General features: G+C 52.5%; 1 long non-coding RNA gene across 1 annotated transcript; it reads left to right on the forward strand.

The window, feature by feature from the left end:
• Positions 1 to 219: 219 nt before the first annotated feature.
• LOC142862432 (uncharacterized) lies at positions 220 to 4566 on the forward strand. Its single transcript, XR_012913506.1, has 3 exons — positions 220 to 629; positions 1072 to 1607; positions 1740 to 4566. It is a non-coding gene; the product is annotated as an uncharacterized LOC142862432 (long non-coding RNA).
• Positions 4567 to 5360: the final 794 nt, after the last annotated feature.

A 5360-nucleotide genomic window follows, 5' to 3' on the forward strand; every position in this document is an offset into this window, starting at 1 on the left:
TGGAGAAGCAGCAGCAGCATGTTGGGAACAGCCCTTGGAGAGGACCCCATGACAGGGACCATGAGTGGCCTCTAGAACCCGAGGGCACCTCCAGGCGACAGCCGGGAAGAAGCCAGGGCCTCGGTCATGTGACCATGAGGAAATGCATCCTGCCAGCAGCAGGCACCAGCCTGGGAGAGGATTCTTTTTTTTTTTTTTTTTTTTTTTTTTTGAGACAGAGTCTCACTTTGTTGCCCAGGTTAGAGTGAGTGCCGTGGCGTCAGCCTAGCTCACAGCAACCTCAAACTCCTGGGCTCGAGTGATCCTTCTGCCTCAGCCTCCCGGGTAGCTGGGACTACAGGCATGTGCCACCATGCCCGGCTAATTTTTTTTTTATATATATATCAGTTGGCCAATTAATTTCTTTCTATTTATAGTAGAGACGGGGTCTCGCTCTTGCTCAGGCTGGTTTTGAACTCCTGACCTTGAGCAATCCGCCCGCCTCGGCCTCCCAAGAGCTAGGATTACAGGCGTGAGCCACAGCGCCCGGCCTCTGGGAGAGGATTCTTGCCCAGTGGAGCCTCCAGATGAGAACTCGGCCTGACCAACACCTGGATTCAGCCACGTGAGACCCTGAGCAGAGGACCCGGGTAAGCTGTGGCCAGATTCCTGACCCGTGCTGCCTTAAGCTGCTAAACTGTAGTCATTTGTTACACAGCAGTAGAAAACTAATGCATAATTATTCAACAGATGTGTGCACCTTTCTGTATGTGTGTTACATTTCTCAATTTTAAAAGATTAGGGGGGGAAATGTTAGCATTAAACAATAGAAAACGTCAGGGCAGAAAAGAACTATACCCAAATGTTGGCAAGAATGCTCTCAGATGGTCTGACTCTGGGAGGAAACCGTGGTGGGTGTGGTTGGCCTGTTTGCCCCCAGAGAGCTTGCTGCCCTGACCCTGTGGCCTTCCTGAGCTGGAGCAACTGTGAGGTTGGGAGCCAGATTGTGGGACCTCGTTTTCCCCTCAGCTTCAATGCTTCTTCCTGCCTGTGTGTCTCAACAAGCCTCGATTTGCTCATCTTTAAAATTAGGTAACAGTGGCACCTGCCTCGTGGGAAGATGTGGTGAGCCAGTCATTTCAGCGGACCATGTTAAGTGGCCAGCAACCCTTGTAGCCCTCCCCTGCCATGGAGCTGTCAATGAGCTGGGCAGGGGCCTGAGTCCAGCTCCGGGATGGAGCCCGGATGTTTCTACACCAGGGGCAGCGATCCCGTCCGCATGCCAGTGAGTGCTTCAGGAATCTAAGTCAGTCATCGTCCACCATTCCCTGAGCCGGCCGGGAAGGGTTACGCATTCAGTTTGCAGGGGTGTATAGTCGGAGGTTCTGGAGGGTTCCTGTCTTCCAAGAGGCATCTGTGGGAAGAGATGGCCTTTCCTTCTCCGGATGCCATCGGGGAGGATGAGCCATGGGCAGCCAGGGACGACGTAGTCATGAGGCCCCCAGGCTGCCTCTGGAGGAGAGCAGAGCTGGCCTCACCACCTGCCAAGGGAGCTGGAGCCCCCAAACTCCTCCTACGTCCAGACCCAGTGATGCATACTGACACACTGCGGCACCGTTGCGACCCTGGTGAGTTGGGGTTTTTGGTACCTGATGGGCCGAACTTCCATCCTGATGGGTGAGCCATGTAGAGCCCCGCCCTGGACTATCTGCTGGGAGGTGAGGACGAGGGACAGTTGACACTGGATCTTGTATCTACAGCTCCCCCTACACTTGGGCCCGATGGGACCGGCACAGTGGCGGGCACTGTGTCACAGCTGACACCCGCGGAGGCCTCCTGCAAGCTGGCTGCAGCTGCTTCCCTGCCGTCCACAGCCCGGTGTTGCTCGGGCTGCCATGCAGTCCCATAGGCCGGGAGGCTTCAGCAACACGTTTTCGTCTCACAGTCCTGGAGGCTGCAGTCCAGGGTCAAGGTGTCAGCAGGGTTGGTTCCCCTGGGGCCTCTCTCCTTGCCTTGTAGACACTGACCCCAGGACACCAGTAGGATTGGGTTAGGACCCACCTTCATGACCTCATTTTACCTTAATCACTTCTTTAAAGGCCCTGTCTCCAAATACAGTCACCTTCTGAGGTCCTGGGGGTTAGGGCTTCAGCATGTGAACTTTGAGAGGACACGATCCAGCCCATTACAAACCCCCACTTCACAGATGACGCTAAAGCAGAGACAGGCCAGGCCACATGCATAGGCCACATGGCTAACCAGGACTTCCCCCCCACCCCATGCGTTCTGCCGTGTACCCCCAAATTCATATGTTGAAACCTTGATCCCCGACATGATGCTGTTAGGAGGTGGAGTCTTTGGAAGGTAAATAGGTCACAAGGGTGGGGCCCTCATAAAGGCATTAGTGGCCTTTTAGGAAAAGATACCAGAGAGCTTGCCGTGCCCTACTCCTCCCGCCACATGAGGACACAGTGAGAAGGTGGCTGTCTGCAAACCAGGAAGTGGGACCCCACTAGACACCAGATCTGCCAGCACCTTGATCTTGGACTTCCAGACTCCAGAACTGTGAGAAATAAAAGTTTCAGCCACGCTGTCTCTGGCGCTTTTGTTACAGCAGCCCAAGCTGACTGAGACAGTCCCCTGCACCAGCCACTGTGCTCTGCTGCCCCTGACAACGTGTCGTGAAGCACCTACGTGCAGGGGTGAAAGTGCCCCCATGTTATTTGCCCTTCATGCTGTGCCTACCGATGTATTTGGAGCCTAGCAAAGGCTCCGTAAATGCTGCTGTGCATCTGACTTTTGAATTTGCACAGGATGCCGCCCTCACGGTCAGGCACTTGGCAGTTGTTAAATGAATGAAGGAAAGGCGCCAGCTCTGAGGAAGAGACACCACTACAGTTGATCCTCACTATAATGTGACCAGCATAACCTTCTAATTCCTGCTATCCAGCCTCAGGGACAAACGCCCCCCAAGGGAGCATCGAGCCAACATGGGATCTGCACCAGGACCAGCGACAGTTTCCAGCCCAGGCCTGTAGGCTGTCGCTTTCCTTTCTGTTCAACCTGCCGCCTTCCTCTCACTTCCAGAGCTCATTCTGGCTTCTGTTGTGGTATCAGGTGCCCATGGTTTAGCCCAGGCTAGCCCAGGGCCGTGTCCCTTTGCACAGGCCTGCACCTTCTCCCCACCACCCCAGCTACAGAGGCGTGGGGCTCAGCTGCCCTTGGAGTCCCCCAGGCCCCTTCCTGGAAGCCTGGACACCACCAGCCTGGGGCTTGGATGTTTGCTCTTGTCTGCAGAATTTCACAAAAGAAGCCGAGGGTCCCTGGGCCCCAACTGCGGCCCCAAGAGCTTTGCCAAGGAGACAGGCCCCCACTGATGGGCGGGCGAATCTTCCCAGGCCGGCTTAGGTCGTGAGGTTGGCCTGGCAAAGACCAGACGAGCCGGATGAGGGCCGGATTGCAAGCAAGCAGCTCAGTGGGCTTTATCGCCGTTTTCTGCGGAACAAAGGCCTGGCTGGCCCCGGGAGCTCACGCTGCTGCTCTATTGAAATCTGGAGGTGGTTCTCTATTAATCACTCCCCTCGGTGCCTCAGAGGCTGAAAAAAAGAGTCAAACAAAACCTCTTTTCTAAGCAGGAAGAGCTTTGCAGGGGCCTGAGCAGAAAGATTCCCCCAACCCCTCAAGCCACCTAACATTAATGAGTAGCCTTGGCCTCCCGGACTCACACACAAACAAGAGAGGCTGCCCGGCTGCGTGGAGGGGGCGTTTGGAATGCGACCAGCTCCACTCCGTGCAGGAAGCGGGGCCTGTGAGCCAGGGTCTCTTCATGCAGCCCCTTCCTTGTTTTAGTTTAGACACCAAAAAGACCCAATTGTATGATTTTTTTAAAAAGTACACGTATACTGGGAGCATGGGAGAGAAAAAAACCAAAAATCCCATTTCCTTTCTTCCTTAGACATAACCTTGAACCACAACTCGCTTGTCTCTCTTTTTTGTGATATTATTGTTCTGCATTAAACAACAACTAATATCACGTTATTCATCAACCTATAAATATAAAGTTTGGCTTCTGGTTTTTTTGTTTGTTTTTTGAGACAGAGTCTCACTCTATTGTCCAGGCTAGAGTGTCGTGGCGTCAGCCTAGCTCACAGCAACCTCAAACTCCTGGGCTCAAGTGATCCTCCTGCCTCAGCCTCCTGAGTAGCTGGGACTATAGGCATGCGCCACCATGCCCAGCTAACTTTTTCTATTTTTGGTAGAGATGGAGTCTCGCTCTTGCTCAGCCTGGTCTCGAACTGAGCTCAAACGATCCGCCTGCCTTAGCCTCCCAGAGTGCTAGGAATACAGGCATGAGCCACCATACCTGGCCCTGGCTTCTGTTTTTAAACAGAAGACTACAGGCCAAAATGCCAAACAATCATTTCCCCAGACAAGTCCTCATTGCCCGGGGGACCAGGCCTGCTACCTGTGCGTGTGCACGCGGACTGTCCTGTTGCAGAGAAATGCCGCCTGTTTAGCTAGAAACTGTGGTTGGTTCCTATCAGCCAAAAGGGGCAACAGCCCTAGATTTGTATGCCTCCCAGTGGAAGCCCATTCTTTTTCATATAAATTAAAAAAAAAAAAAAAAAGGAAAGGAAAAACTGGCTCCAATTGCATTTGAGTGTTATACATTCATATCTTAGGGCAGAAGTCCATCCAAAGCAAGTGCATAACATCAGCTTAAAAAACCAAATGCATAGAGATACAGCAATTCATTGAAAAAGCACTGTCCTTGGCCTAGCAAGGCGGGGGCGTACTTCAAAGTATAGATTTTGGCATGGCTTGGATACAGCAGTCATCTTATGAATCTAAAACAGAAATAAGACAGGACAGAAACAAAGTCTGCACTGCAGTGAGAGATTGCACGATGGCATTGTTCATTTGTTTGTTTTTGATCACAGCACAGTGGCATCTGGCACATAATATGCGTTTAGGAATTATTTAAATACCATGTGGTAGATAGTCCCCAGTCCTTCAGCACCCTGCAGTAAGACTATACATCCCCATCTTTTGCCATGCAACTTTGCATGCCTCTAGTAGAAAAGGTGGCATTATGTCCCCATTGATTTGGGGCCTGGCCATGTGACTTGCTGTGGCCAGTGGAATTCAAGTAGAAGCCCACACTGTGCTAGCTCCAAGCCTAGGCCTTAGGAAGCACAGCAAATTCTGCCAGTTCTCTTACAGTTTTGTCCATGATAAGAACATGTCCTGCGTGTGGTGACTGGCCCAAGGAGAATGAGAAGCCCATGGAGCAGACCTAACCCCACCTGGTAACCTGGAGCCAGGCCCAATGGAGCCCAGCAGAGCTGCAGCCAACCCATAGACGATGGATACATGCTTAT

Source organism: Microcebus murinus, chromosome 19, assembly GCF_040939455.1.
Source record: "Microcebus murinus isolate Inina chromosome 19, M.murinus_Inina_mat1.0, whole genome shotgun sequence".
In the NCBI taxonomy this organism is placed as follows: Eukaryota; Metazoa; Chordata; class Mammalia; order Primates; family Cheirogaleidae; genus Microcebus; species Microcebus murinus.